Source organism: Natator depressus, chromosome 1, assembly GCF_965152275.1.
Source record: "Natator depressus isolate rNatDep1 chromosome 1, rNatDep2.hap1, whole genome shotgun sequence".
NCBI lineage: Eukaryota > Metazoa > Chordata > Testudines > Cheloniidae > Natator > Natator depressus.
In genome coordinates, this window is record NC_134234.1 from 73,078,337 (window position 1) to 73,093,104 (window position 14,768).

Sequence of the window (14,768 nt, forward strand, 5' to 3'; positions counted from 1 at the left end):
CCAGGAGCTTCAGAGGGAATGAACAGAACAGGTAATCTTCAAGTGATCCATCCCCTCTCACCCATTCCCAGCTTTTGGCAAACAGAGGCTTGAGACACCATCCCTGCCCATCCTGACTAACAGCCATTGATGGACCTGTACTCCATGAATTTGTCTAGTTCTTCTTTTGAACCTTGTTATAATCTTGGCCTTCACAACATCCTCTGGCAAAGAGTTCCACAGTTTGACTGGGTGTTATGTGAAAAACATACTTCCTTTTGTTTGTTTTAAACTTGCTGCCTATTAATTTAAGTATTTGCCCCATTCCTGATTTTTTTTTCATGTCCAGTGCTAAACTGTTATATGGAGTAGTGTGCTGTTAAAAAGCTGTTGCATTTACCTTAGGGGGACTGTATCTCATTAGTGACTAAACTGATTCCTATGTTTGTAAAAGGATTTGGATCCTCTGAAATGAGCAGAATCATACAAATAAAATGTATTTATTATTATTATTTATTACCAAGTCAGATTCAGTCCTGATGAGACTCTGTTGATTTTATTAAAGGGTTAAAATGCACACAAATACATTATACTGGCTATCGATACCAACACTCTCAGCATAGGAAGGAAAGCACGTTCTGCACATCTGCAATGTTCCATCCTTATGCAGGTGGGTGAGAAATAGGAAGGAATGGACAGAGCCTTGACTCTATTTATCATAATGTGCCAGGCAGGGTATCCATGGATATGTTGGGAAGCATACAGGCCTTGGTACAAAAATACTTGGAGTCATTTGGACCAGGGAGAGCTAGAGTGTGAGAAACTCAATAGCATGGTGGTTAGTGCACTGACCTAGGATGTGGGAGAACCAGGATCCAGTCCTTCTGCTGTAAGGACTCTAATTATTGAGCCACAGTGCAACAGCTTCAGCATGAGAGATTGACAGAGGATTACTTCACCCATCAGAGTATCCCACAGCCCAATGTTTAGGGCACTCACCAAAGAGGTTGCAGATCCCTATTCTAATCCCTTCTGCCCCTCAGGCAGAGGAGGGCCTTGGGCTCGGGGGGGGGGGGGGGGGTGTCGCCCAGATCCTTGGTGAGTACCTTAACTGCTGTGCTAAAAGTTGCGAGGGAGGTGCTCCTTCTCCCCAGCTTCTGGCTAAAACGGCATAGGTGCCTAACTCCAGGAGAAGGTTCACAGCTGAGAATTGCAAGCAGAGGTAGGAGCCTCCCTATAAGCTGGAATTAGGTGCCTAGCTCAATGAGAGGGTTGGGGCTTAGCACTCCCCCTTCTGTTCAGCATCTCCCATTCATTAGCTCAGGCAGCTCCCTGCCCAGTGTGCTAGCTTTTGTGAATCCCGTTCTGAGGCACATATCGCTCCCCATGCAACTTTTGTGAATAGCTGTGATTTTCTAGGCACGTAAAAGTTAGGGACTGTGACACTGACACTGTGACACAAACTCCTTTTGTGCCTCCAGGCCACGGTGACTTAATGAGTCACAATCTCTGGCCCTGTCTGCTCCAGTAGCAGTGCAACAACACACTACTGTTGCTCAGATCAGATCATTAACTCACTATCTATATCATTTTTGGTGGATACTTTAGTATTGTACATTAATATTATTCTGAAAACTAACAAACAGGTCCCTTTGGTGCAAGTTTGTTGTACTGTCATTAGTGTTACTTGTTAGAGGACCAACAACCTGATTTCAGGACTTGCCTTCCTGCTCGCTGCAGTGATGATCCAAGAATCATTCAGTAATAATTCCAGATGGCTGACCATAAAGCAGTATTGACGGAAGAAAAATGTGGTTCTTACACTCCTCGTGTTTTATCTGTATTTCAGCAGAGTGAAGAAGCAGTTTAAAGGGGTAAAATGGTGAATGCCTTTCAGAACCCCATCTTGCATGGTCCTGAGCTAGTTAATGCTAACGTATCATGATTCCTAAAAAAGATCAACATTTTCTGTAACAAAATTTTTCCTTTCAATAAGACTCATTGCTATTTCCTGTTGGTTCACAGGAGATGTCAGTAACATTCATTAAAAACACAGAAACATTTTAGAATGGAAAAAGTATTTTCAGTACATGCTCGTGTATCAAAAAGAAGTGCATTCCTCTGTGTTCTGAAAGAGATCCAGTTTTCTCAAGACTTCCTCAACTTAAAAAGGCAAAGAAGAACAATAACAACAAAGGAAGTGTGATTCAACAGATCACAAGAAAGTTTTGCAATACCTCTGCAGAGCAAGAATTTCAATTAATTTATGGAGACTTTTGGACTGCCTGTCAAACTCTGCATTTTATGAAATCAAGGATTATTGCTGCTGAAAGTTGTACCATAACTTCTGAATGACTGAAGAAAACATAATATGGAAATTTGGATAAGAAGCAAGACTATATTTAAATGTTCAATCTGGGAAAATTGGCCCAGATGTAACTAACTGTATTGTTTAAATCTGGTTTGGAAAAAATGAATCAGTGTTGTAAAAGGAGTCAAATAATGTGCATTTATGCATAAGCAACATTTATTCCTGTAAAATATCTCTTGGGATAATTACTGGGCTTTTAAAAAAATAAAATAAAATAAGGCAGTTCAGAAACAATGCTTCGAATTCTGTGGTCATATATATTTAGCAGCCCTGCTGGGTTCAGTGGGGCTAGTGGGTTTAAATGACAGCAGATATTACCTCCACAGCTTATCATTTAGATTCCATCAGTAGCTAAATTGGGTTTGGGTTTTTTTTTTTAAATCTTTGAAGATCTTTCCACCTGGGAAATAGAACTAAAGGGCCAGATCAACAATAACCTGCAAACTGGGTTTATACATAAGTCCCATGTAATTGAAAGTGTGACATAGCTCTCCAAACTACTGCTTATGCTGTAGATGCCATGCACTGACAGTGAAAACAAAATAATGATCATATTAAATCCTTCTTATTTAACATTCAGTGTGGCGCTGTCTGATAGATACATCCTATGGGCCAAATTCTGGTGTAAAGTGAGGCAGTTCCACTGATTTCAGTGGGGCTATACCAGTTTATGCCAATACAAAAAATTGGCCCTTTATGAATTTATCAGTGTGGTTGTTGGTGTACCTTAATTTCAAATTAATTATGTTGCTGTTCTTGGTCCATGCCCTTGCAGTACTTTATTACTTAGAAGGCTAGTTCAGCAGAAATAAATACTAGATTTGCAGGCTCAACAAACTTCTTAGTTCCAGACCAATCTGTCCCAAGTTTCTACTCTAATTTTCACCCCCCGTTCACGTCCTCTTCCACTCCTGTCTTTTCATTTATCTTTTCATTTTGCATTTCATCCAAATTTTGCCATTTGCAAAATGTTCTCCCAATTCCAGTTTCCATTAGGACAATATTCTCTACTCATTCAAAGTTCTTCTAAAAAACACTTCTTCTGTATTGGCTCTAAGAAATTAGTTTATTATATTTAAGGGGGTAAATTAAAAAAAGAAATGAAAACAAATTTATTTCTGTCTTGATCTCTTAAGGTCTTTAAGGGAAAGGTTGTCTTGATTTTTGTGTATTGCATAGTGCTAACATAATGATGATAAGCAAATATGAAATAATATTATTATTAACAATAACAATCTTCTAAATGTGCACAAACATCCAAATTTGGAATCATATACTTTTTATACTCTTATATCTGGAAAATGACCTCAGATAATGGTATCAGATTGGCTGATATCCATATAAGCAGAAAGAACTATTCAAAGCTGATTGGCATCTATTTTCATCTCTAAAATCCTGAATGCAGTAACAGGAAGATTAATGCTACACATTAATAAAATGTCGATTGAGGTCATGGAGTCCTTGCTGAGAAAGTGAAGGACAATGAAGTGAGCTGTAGCTCACGAAAGCTTATGCTCAAATAAATTTGTTAGTCTCTAAGGTGCCACAAGTACTCCTTTTCTTTTTGCGAATACAGACTAACATGGCTGCTACTCTGAAACCTGTCAAAAGGACCCCCTTGTGATTATAGAGGATGTGATTTAAAACAAACCTGAAAACAGTTCTGGGCACCCAGCTAGCAATCTGTGATTTTTGGAGGGTGTTAATCCATTTTCTTGTTAAAATTTTACCACTATGGAATGCTGTTTCTTGACCAACCCAAATTAGTGCTGTACAGGGGGAATAGAATTAAAGAAACTGGTCTAAATGAAATCATAGTCCCTAGCAGCTTTGTGCTAGGGGCACCTGCTGAAGTAAGCAAAATTGGTTTCCATGGCCCAGCTGCATTTCTGCTGAGTAGTTCAGCCAGGTGTGGAGTCCAAATCCATGACCTTCATGTGCTCATGTACCATGAGAGACCATGAATCGTTCTGTTGAACAGAGCTCATAGATAGAAAAGGAACGAAAGAGATTCCTAAGAGTCATTATGACTACAATGATAAAATGTGATTTCATTAAACCCTTTTATTATATTCAATATTTTAAAGGTCTATTTAGATACATAAATATATGTGGGCGTACATATGCTTAATATTCCCTTATAGGGATACTTGCATTTGTGCTAAGGTCTCTGCATTCAAAATCAAATTCAGAATAAACTAACACTGACATTTTCTAGAGGCCTTTAATATTTTTCTTCTGTTCCTTCAAATTTCTCTTATTCATCCTCTTAAACCCTGTCTTCACTGAGGTTTTGTGATTCTGGTTTTGGATTGGTTTTCTTCCTAGCTCTTAGACCACTTCTTCAATGGCTTCCTTACTGGAGCATAAGAATCGCCATACCAGATCCAACCAGTAGTCCATCCAGTCTAGTGTTGCCTTGTCAGTGGTTAGAACCAGATACTTGGGACGCTGAAATGAAATGACAATTATGAAACAGTATGCCTATAGGGGCAAGTTCTTCCTATCCCCTGTTAGTTAGGGGTGATTTATGTCCTTAAGCATAAGGGTTTATAGCCTTTCTGATAAACTCAGCATTGCAAAATCAGAATCTTTCATTGTCCCCTCCAAAATCTCCCTATTCCCTCTTTCTCCATCATTGTAGATAATTCCAACATGTTTATGGGACTCCCAGGCCCAGAATCTCAGCGTAATGCTGACTTCTCTCTCCTTTAATCCACATGCACAGATTGTTGATAAATTCCTCTGAACTTCTTCCAGTTTTGTTCTGTTCTCTCCACCCTTTGTTAGTGTCTCAGAGATCTCCCCCTCCTCCCTTCCGGTCTATCTGGGTCCCAGCCTCTGTCTATGAAATGCTGCTCTTTCCTATTGCTCTGAATTGGTCTATTTCTTCTTAGAGTCACTGTTTCCATATTTTCACATTCAAGATGGTGTTCTCATCTTCACATCTCTACATACCTTTGCACCTCTTACACCTGTCCCCTGTCTCCCTCAACTCTCCAGCTCAGGCTCAGTGTTCTGCTAATTTCAATTGCCTCTTAGCCCTTCCTGCTTTCTGGCAACCCCATCATTATATGATTTTTCTGACAAATACATCTGTGCTTTCTCTTATGCTTCCCACTGAACATGGCATGTACTTCATCATCTTGTATCCCAGACAACCCTCTCCTTGTAATCCTTCTTCAAAACACTCAGTCTCTCTAAAAATTCCATTCCCAATTCAACCTAATGAAAGCAGAATAAAAACAAAATAACAAAAACTTAACCAGAAAAGGGAATTATAATATGCTCCTGATACGATCAGGCAACATTTTAACACCTGTACAAACCTCCCTCTGCTTTCCTGACGTCATTTCTTCCTATGTCATGTCATGTCATGTCCTATCTAAGATAGACTGCCAACCCCGAGTACATTTACACATGTGAGTAACTTTACAAATGTGAGTAATATCACTGAGTGCTTTGTGCATAAGTGTTTGCATGATCAGGGCTGCAAACTGTAATCTCTAGAGTAGGGACCCTGGCTAAAAATCCTGGTCCCATTGAAATCAATTGGAGGTTTGCCATTTATTTCAATAGGGCCAGGATTAAATCTCACACCTTTATTTGCTCTGCAAAACACCGGGCATAATTATGACATTATATACAAATAATGATTAAATAATAGTCTAACATATAGCTATGGAATTTAAAGAATCGTCCATGCTACATTGTCCTTTGTTAGGTATTTCATATGTCAGTGGATATGGATCTTGTCCTTTTGTTTGTATGGTAAAAAACATTTTTCAGTACATTTCTTTGACTTGTGGTTGTTACAAAAGCATGATGCTTTTATTTTATGCTAGTTTTACAAAAAGTGGCAAAACTGAAGCCACACAGTTCAATAATTTTGTGCCCCATTTAGTAAGTTACAGCTGTGGATATTCAAGGTAGGACAAAATAAATTTCCCTACTTTAAGTGCAATTTCCATTTTTTAGTTGCAAATGCTCGCCTGCACATGCATTGCCTTCAGGGTTGGCTAGCCATGGTATACAAATCAAACAAGCACAGGCTAAACAGGTTATTAACTATGCCCCAGAATGTCAAGGACTCACTTCTCTGGTGGACTTCTCCCATCAACCTCGGCACCGGGATTCCCTTCCGACAAGATCCCCCTTCAATTGCCATCACCACAGATGCATCCCTCACAGGATGGCCACCTCACCACTCACCACTCAGGGTCTCTGGACCACTTCAGAAACCAAGCTTCACATAAATTTACTAGAACTCCGAGCTGTACGCAATACCTGCCTTCATTTCCTTCCCATCATCCAAAACCGCCGAATTTGAATCATGACTGACAACATCGCGTGCATGTTTTATGTCAACAGACAGGGGGACCCCGGTCCCACTCCCTCTGCACAGAGGCGGTAAAACTTTGGAACTGGTGCCTTCAACACAATATCCATATCTCCGCATCAGACCTGCCAGGTTCTCAGAATACCACCGCAGACAAGCTCAGCCGATCGTTCCCCATACAGCACGAGTGGGAACTCAATGACACCATTCTTTCCAACATTTTCTGCACCTGGGGTTATCCCCAACTGGATCTATTTGCCACAGCAACAAACAAAAAATGCCCGACATTTTGCTCCAGAGCAGGCCTGGGGAAACATTCACGGGGAGACGCCTTTAGGCTCCTTTGGACCGAAACCCTCATATATGCATTCCCACCAATACCTGTATTGCATCGAGTAATTCAGAAGATACGCACAGACAGAGCCAACATCATTCTCATAGCGCCAGCGTGGCCCAGACAACCCTGGTACCCCTTCCTCCTCCGCATGTCGATCAAGCTACCTATTCCCCTTCCCCCACTCAGCAACCTCCTATCACAACGCAGGGGACAACTATTTCACCCTGACGTACAACATCTCCAGCTGAGGGCCTGGCTGATCAATGGTTCTCTAATGCGGAATTAACATGTTAGGACCCAGTACGCAATGTCTTGTTACACAGCAGAACACACAACACGCACACTACCTACCTGCATAAATGGAAACGCTTCACATCTTGGTGCGCTGACAAGCAGACCTTTCCAGTTTTTGCTTCACTTCCACTGATACTTGATTACCTTTTACACCTTAAAACATCTGGCCTCTCTACAAGCTCACTCAAGGTCCACCTCGTGGCAATCACAGCCTTCCACCATAAGATTGACAACGTAACAGTCTTTGCCCATCCAATGACCAAAAGGTTCCTGAAGGACATCCAGACACTATACCCAGACGTGAACCCTCCTGCTGCACCTTGGGATTTACACCTAGTCCTCAAAGCCCTGATGGATACACCCTTTGAACCGATGGCTACCTGCTCCCTTCTCCATCTGTCCTGAAGACCGCCTTCCTCACAGCAATCATGTCTGCCAGACGAGTAGGTGAAATGGGGGCGCTTGTGGCGGACCCTCTGTGTACCACATTCTTCCGCGATAAGGTCACACTATGCACGCATCCAAGGTTTTTACATAAGATACACTCTTCCTTTCACCTCAATGAACCTATACACCTCCCAACATTTTTCCCAAACCCTCACGCTAATGCCTTTGAAACAACAATGCACACTCTTGATGTTCGCAGAGCATAATCCTTTTACTTGGATAGAACAAAACTCTTCAGAAAACCCCCCAGACTTTTTGTCTCTACTACTCAGCATTCACAAGGAAATGCTATCTTTACACAGAGACTTTTCCAATGGATTGCTGACTGCATACGCCTTTGTTACCAACTCAGGCAAATACACCCTCCTACATCAATTAGAACACACTCTACCAGAGCTGTCTCCACCTCCACGGCCTTTTGCCATAATGTCCCACTGTCTGACATATGCAAGGCAGCTACCTGGGCATCGAACTTTACCTTAGCCAGTCACTACGCTCTCATCCACACTGCAGATTGGGTAGAGCTTTCTTGTCAACAGCCTTCTTGCCTCATCTGAAGTCCCAACCATCCTAAGGGATACTGCTTTTCAGTCACCTGAAGTGGAGCACCCACAGGGACATCTCTCGAAGAAGAAGAAGAAGAAGAGGTTACTCACCCTGTGCAGTAACTGACATTCTTTGAGATGAGTGTCCCCGTGGGTGCTCCACTACCCGCCCTCCTCCCCTCTATTTCTTAATTCGTAACACACTCCATTGTAGAGAAGGAACTGAGGAGCCCGAGCTGTGCACGCGCTGTTCAAACACTGACAGCTCGAGAGGCAGGCACAGCGCGTGCGCAGCCCGTAGATGCTGCTGTAGAAATCTCTGCTCAAAGGCCTGAAGTGGAGCACCCACAGGGACACTCATCTCGAAGAATGTCAGTTACTGCACAAGGTGAACAACCTCTCTTCCCCCCACCCAACCCTGATGTTTTCACTGTGGGCCAAGTTCTACCCTTGCCTATGTGCCTGATGTCAGCAGAAGACTCCCACTTCTGCTCTATGTGTGGTAACACCAGGGTTCAGTTCTTACTCCAGAATGGTGGAGTGGATCAGTCATGTGGCCTATTTAGCAAATTTATTTATCTATCCCAGATACCTCTGAGATGTCCATCACTGCTTAATACATAGTAAACTGATACTCTGTCACACATATTTTCTTTCCACACTTGATATTAAAGTCTTTTTCTTATTAGGAAGGTAAAACTGATCTTGCACAACCCTTGTCATTAGTCTTATGTAAACTTTTCCTGAATGTCTGTGCTGATAGTGCCTCAGTCCATTCTCCTGGGCTTTTCTTTTGCTGACCAATTACACTGAGAACCCAGTTCAGCCTGCTGTAAGTTGGGATAACTCCAGAGAATACAATGCAGTTGTCCCTGTGTACATTAGGGTTGTGTTTAGCCCTTATTATGCATTTAGGAACCTTCCTTAATAACTAGCCTAACTTTTCTCTTCCTTAGTTTCTGGCCACTGCTTCTTATCCTAATATTTTCTGAGAATGTGACTAATTAATTTCCTTCCTGTATATTACCTTAAAGACAGTAATACTTAGTCTGAGGCTCAAGAAGTTAAAGACAAAGCTTTTCAACTTGAATCTCTTGGGGCAGTGTATGCAGCTGTTCAAGAATCTTCAGTGTTTGACTGGAATGAACAGAGTGAGCAATACTGAGCATAGGAGCACTTCCCACACTTCTTGGTACATGGTGGGGCTTAAGAAACTGACTGAAATAATCAGGAGCCTTCCCCATTACTTGAGTGATGGAACTGGAGGAGAAGAAGAGGCAACCACACATAGAAAAAGACATCAAACAAAGGCAAAAAAATCTTGGTGTAATGTCCTGATATTGTTTTGTGACCCTGGCACTGTGGTGCTGCTCAATACATGATGCTGACATGTTGCAATGAAATGGCTTTACAACACTGCAATTATTTTATGATTTTTCTGTAACTCAAGCCTATTCCAGTTCTGAATAGGTACTCATTAACAATGAACATAGAATCTCTTTATATATAGATGTGAGAAATAAACAGCATTTCACAATGGACTTGCATTGGGAGCTCTTAATTAGTTATTCCCTGCAGGTCTTTTTGGGACTTGCTGCTTTCCAGATGTCTCTTCTCTAATTTTTACCTCTCTTTATTTCTGTCTTTATTTGTATCACTTTACTTTTCTCATTGCCTATAGCCCACTATTCAAATCTTTCCACATCACATTGCAGTTTGCTTCTCTTCACTTCTGTTGTTTTATTACTCCAATTCTTCCATTATCAGCAAATTTGATCATGGCTGAATTTACACCCGTGATGATAAGGAAACTCTCTACCCTGCACCAACACAAGGAAACACAATGGGGAAAAAAAGCATGAACACTCATTTGACTTATACTTCGGGACTTATGTATCACTGAATTTATTTGTGTATTAATTTATGTGGACTGTACTTCTGTGTTTAACTCAGATGATATTGGTAAGTCTTTGTGGCATGCATTGTCTTCCCTATTCTGTGCACTGCTGAGGACAATCACTATACTCAACACAGAACAATAAATGGGCTCCAGGAGAGAACATGCTCCAGGATTTGTATGTGTCGACATGATAAAGAGAGCATGTAATGACATACAGCCCTATAGCTCTGCCCGTTAGGATGAAAGAAAGCAAAAATCTGTCTCTCTCTGTGTGTGTATATATATGGGATGTGTGTGTGTGTGTGTGTGTGCATCTATCTATCTATCTATCTCCACACACACATATATATGATGACCCAGTCCTCTCACTTCCTTTCTAGAGCAGGAAGTCCACAAACAGAGAAATGAAAGAAAGAATTGCAACAATATACGGTGATGAGGAGAAGATAACAACTAAAGGAATTACCAAAGGAATTACCAGTAAGTAATTTTCCCTTTCTTTTAATATTATTATTTTCAGTGCTTAAAGTGATCTGAAAAAGGTCTAACATGTTCTACAAAAAGGAAAGCGATATCCCATTTTACCAATCCCCTTACTCCCATATCAGTTCTGCCCACCTCTGCACCTCCAGCCCTCCACCAATTTTGCCCCCAGTTTTTTTCCCGTCTCTCCCTACCCTCCAGCCTCAACACCGCTCTCCCTGCGGCTCCTGGGGCTCTTCAACCCCCTCTCCCAAGCCTCGAGTGGGCTGCTGTGGGGACTCTTTTTCCTCATCCAAAGCTGGGTGTTTCAGGGAGGAAGAAAGGGTGGAAGAAGATCAGAAGAACCATCCCCTTTGCTCACAGACTGAGAAGAAGGAGCAGAGTCACCCTGAATTGCAGTGCTGGCCTGGGCTTTTTCTGCTCCTGAGAAGAGCTATACCTACTTTCTGCTGTGGATCTGATTGGCTGCTTACATCCCGGCAGGTGGGGAATGCAACCAATGAGAGGGTCCCCACCCCCAGGGATGGTTGAAATGTGTGCCTCTTAGGAATCCAGCTCCAGCTGTAGAAATGTTTCAGAGTGGTAGCCATGTTAGTCTGTATCAGCAAAAAGAACAAGGAGTACTTGTGGCACCTTAGAGACTAACAAATTTATTTGGGCATAAGCTTTCATGGGCTAAAGCCCACTTCATCAGATGCATGCAGTGGAAAATACAGTAGGAAGATATATATATATATACACAGAGAACATGAAAAAATGGATGTTGCCATACCAACTCTAACAAGACTAATCAGAATAAATTTGTTAGTCTCTAAAGTGCCACAAGTACTCCTCATTCTTTTAGCTGTAGAAATGTTATTTGTGGGGTCAGCAAACTCTTTTGACCAGACACACATGAGCACTGGTTATTTACAGGAACCCATTGGTGCTTTTCAGACAAGTTTAAAAAATGGCAAGGTCACTGTCCTGAGGACTTTACAATCTAAACTCCCCCTTTTTTGTGTAGGGCTTGTACTAGGCCCTTGAGTATGGAATTCCTAAAAGATGGGAGAAGATTGAAAGCTTCTATTTTGTATTTTCTTGGCTTATTTGTTTTATATGTCCAGGGAGCAAGGTCTTTGGAAGAAAGCATTGGTGTATGGGGCGCCACTACATTTTATTCTTTTTCTCTCTGGATAATAAGGATCTAATGCAAGTGATTGTAATTGGGGGTAACAAAGCACAGTAGAACTGATTCCCCTTAAATGCACTGGTGTGCATTGAGCCCCTATCAGTAATCATTTGAATCCAAATTGTGGGAAAACATGATTATTGCATGTTTTCATGGGTTTAAAAATATTTTAGCTAAAGAGATTGAGATTGGGCTAGGGAGCCTTTCACCTCTGGTGTCAGTCCAGTTCCTAATGCTCTCTATATAATCTGACTGCAAGATCCATGAAAGAGTTATGGAAAAATAAAAAGTATTTTTACTTCATCAGCTCTGTAATAATATGGGATTTAATTTCCTCACTGCATCAAAATTTCTAATTCTGAAATAAAGAAAAAAGTGGAAAGTCAGGGATCTTAAATTTTGTATTAATAGCTCTTAATGCAATAAATGAATCACCCTGAAATAGCTTGGTCAAAGATATCAGAACACTTTCAGCCATTTTAGTTTGCCAGTAATCCATTTCTTTGCTGAAAGATGGATAAGTTTCCCCTACTTTGGGAATACAGAGAAATGATATTGTACACTCCCATTTTATATTTTATTTTCTTACATAAGTGATATGAGATCAAAGATTTCAGCATGCATTCTTTCTTCTTGCACCTAAAAAGGCTTCTGAGGATAAATTTCTTGTCAATCCATTTTCTAACCGATAAGTGTATAATTCAAATCCCTATTACTAAGATATATTTTAATTTTGGCATTTATGATATCTGCTCAGTAAGGGCTTGATCCATTGAAGTCAATGGAAGGACACACATTTTCAGTGGGCTTTGAATTAGGCCCTAATTTCCTCCTCATCCCATTTTCCCCTCTAATATAAGCCAGGCCCTTGGAATGTCAGAAAAGTGCTTAAAGAGACAAAGTGGTTGATGTAATATCTTTTATTGGACCAACTTCTACTGCTGAGAGACAAGCTTGGTCCAATAAGACCAAGAAGAGAAGTTGGTCCAATAAAAGATACTACCTCACCCTTTCTCTAATATCTTGGCACTGACATGGCTACAAGAACACATCATACAGTAAAGAGCTTGTCCAGCCAGTTCAATATGTGTCTGTCTTCCAGCTAAGTGAACACAGATCATATGACCAGAGCTCTGTAAATGATACTTGCTTTCAATTCCAATACCAGATTAAACTTAAGATCTTGGTCTTGATGTGCAAATGGGCTTCACCCAAGCATCACAGGGACCTTTCTTTCCAGCATTAGGTCCTACCACTTCAATTACTTATGCTGAAGAATGGAGCTGTCAGTGTCTATGGTGAGAATTGTAGCAACAGGGAACAGAGCTTTTATAGCATTGGAGAACTGTAGGAACAGGGAACAGAGATTTTATAGCATTTGCCCCGTAGCATAGACCTCCTTCTACAAGAGACCAGAAGGATCACAAATATGACTTCATGCAGGATGATACTCTTCTAAATATATTTTCATAAAGCAGTGGCCACCATGTGCTAGATTTATTAGAAGATGTTAAGGAACAACAACAAAAGAAAACCCCAAACATATTAGCTTTATATAATTTTGTCAGGGTTTCAGATACAATGGTGATGACTGTGGGATAGATTAGTCAGAGTATACTTGATGAAATGACAGCAAACCAGGCATTCAAACTCCAAGCTCAGACCTGGAGCAAATACTGGAGAAATAACTGGCATCAGGACTAGTGGCTTTTTATCAAAATTCAGGGACAGGAGATGATGAAAGGAACTCAAAAGGCATTAGGGTATCCTCTTATCTCTTCAACCAAGTGTTGTTTGCTGGGGGATCAGGGGCAGATATTTGGGGACAGTCTATAATAAAATGGTCCCAAATTTCCCACTGTTATGAGCTTGTGTACCTCTCTTGACTTCAGTGGAGATTCACCCACTTAGAGTCAAATATCCTGTGAGTTTAAGTGAGTACAGAAACAGGTGATTTTTTTTTAAATGACCCTGTAGGTACAATGTTCTCATCTGGAGGGACTAGTAAATTTTCTTCCTACTTTTTCAGTTATGCACAGCCACCTCAAGTACTTGGGCTTTCCTGAATATGCACCAGATTCTAATGCCGCCTGCACATAATTAGAACAAGGAAGACCTTAGAGCCAATTTTAATTCACAATACACAAAAATCCAGAATCCATTTGGTGTAAGTCAAGGCAGAATACAGCCTTTTAAAGTTTAATTGTGGCTTTCCTATGATATTCATAGCATTTTATTATTTTTAATAGAATTCCTTCTGCCAAAATTTGGCTCAAAACTGTAAGTTGTTTAACAGATATAATTAGGTTGCTAAGCATTAACAGTTAATTATCATATTAATAAACAGTTATTACTCTCCTCTACATTCAACCAGGCCAAAGCAGCATTATTATGCATGCAGTGCCTTTGGGCATGTAATTGTCCTTAAAGGAAATCATTACAATTTAAATGAAATTGGGAGTTACTGGTTAGGGAAGGCTGTAGGGTATGCACAATACATACTAAGCAAGGAACTGTAATTTCCCCAATTCACATCTTTTCAGTAATTTCAGCTATATCTGTTTGGTTAAGGGGGAAACAGTTTATTTTTGCCTTGCAATTGTACAAGGACATCACATACCCAAGGACAAGAAAGCCTCAAGAAATGCAAGCAAATGCACTTTCACTACATCATACCATTTCATATGGGTTGGTAAACTGTTGCCAGAGTTTATAATTCTTCCAATTTAGGACTATAAACCACAGCAGGATGTGTATTTGCAGGTATGTCTATACTTTGAGCTGGAAGGTATAAATTCCAGCTTGAGGAGACAAACCTGTGCTAGCTCTGATCAAGCTAGTGTGCTAAAAATAGGGAGTAGAGATGGGTGTGGCTAGCTGCCCTTAGGATGTGTAACACCGA

At 40.7% G+C, this 14,768-nt stretch overlaps 1 long non-coding RNA gene across 1 annotated transcript in view; it reads left to right on the forward strand.

The window, feature by feature from the left end:
* Positions 1-14,768, forward strand: part of LOC141992557 (uncharacterized) — a 53,040-nt gene that overhangs the window by 32,669 nt on the left and 5,603 nt on the right. Inside the window, exon 3 of the long non-coding RNA XR_012640611.1 lies at positions 10,593-10,692. This is a non-coding gene — a long non-coding RNA (uncharacterized LOC141992557). The remainder of the gene's footprint in view (positions 1-10,592; positions 10,693-14,768) is intronic.